Source organism: Suncus etruscus, chromosome 13, assembly GCF_024139225.1.
Source record: "Suncus etruscus isolate mSunEtr1 chromosome 13, mSunEtr1.pri.cur, whole genome shotgun sequence".
NCBI classification, from domain to species: Eukaryota; Metazoa; Chordata; class Mammalia; order Eulipotyphla; family Soricidae; genus Suncus; species Suncus etruscus.
The window spans coordinates 77527961-77528617 of record NC_064860.1 but is presented as its reverse complement, the minus strand read 5'-3'; the positions used below and the strand labels follow the sequence as shown (position 1 = coordinate 77528617).

General features: G+C 33.8%; 1 non-coding gene across 1 annotated transcript; it reads left to right on the top strand.

The window, feature by feature from the left end:
• Nucleotides 1–274: 274 nt before the first annotated feature.
• On the top strand, nt 275–381 carry LOC126026596 (U6 spliceosomal RNA). The gene has a single exon (XR_007501820.1). It is a non-coding gene; the product is annotated as a U6 spliceosomal RNA (small nuclear RNA).
• Nucleotides 382–657: the final 276 nt, after the last annotated feature.

Sequence of the window (657 nt, the reverse complement as noted above, 5' to 3'; positions counted from 1 at the left end):
ATCGATCTTGGCACATTCTTGAGTGGAATATCAGGATTTTTATCCCTTATGAGAAGAATTAGGCATAATCTAATGAGGATATGTTAGCAATATAATCATAATGGTAGCTACTAAGAGCCAACAACTAATCTGAGCAAGAAGTAATCAACAACTCAAAGCAGTTAAAGTCAAGGTTACTTAACCTTGATAGTTTTTGAAGAAATGTTTACATCTTCAGGTAGAAATCAGAAATGATTTGATATCAGGCGTCCGTCACAGTTAGAAGTGTGGTAGAGTGCTCGCTTCGGCAGCACATATACTAAAATTGGAACGATACAGAGAAGATTAGCATGGCCCCTGCGCAAGGATGACACGCAAATTCGTGAAGCGTTCCATATTTAAAAAAAAAAAAAAAAAAAGAAGTGTGGTAGAAATTCAGAGACTAAACAAATTAATAATAACCATTACACTAGAATCATTGCATGTTCAAATCTAGATATTTGGGAAGGTAATATAAGGAATCACAAAGTATTTGAACTACTAGTTTTCTTTGTTATAGATGAAGAGTAGTCTTGAGTTTATCAAAAGGTATTAACTAATGTAATGCATTGTAAAAACAATCATTTTCCTTTATAGGATTTGCCATATCTCTTCTCTTTGCTACTAGAGCAGCAACCA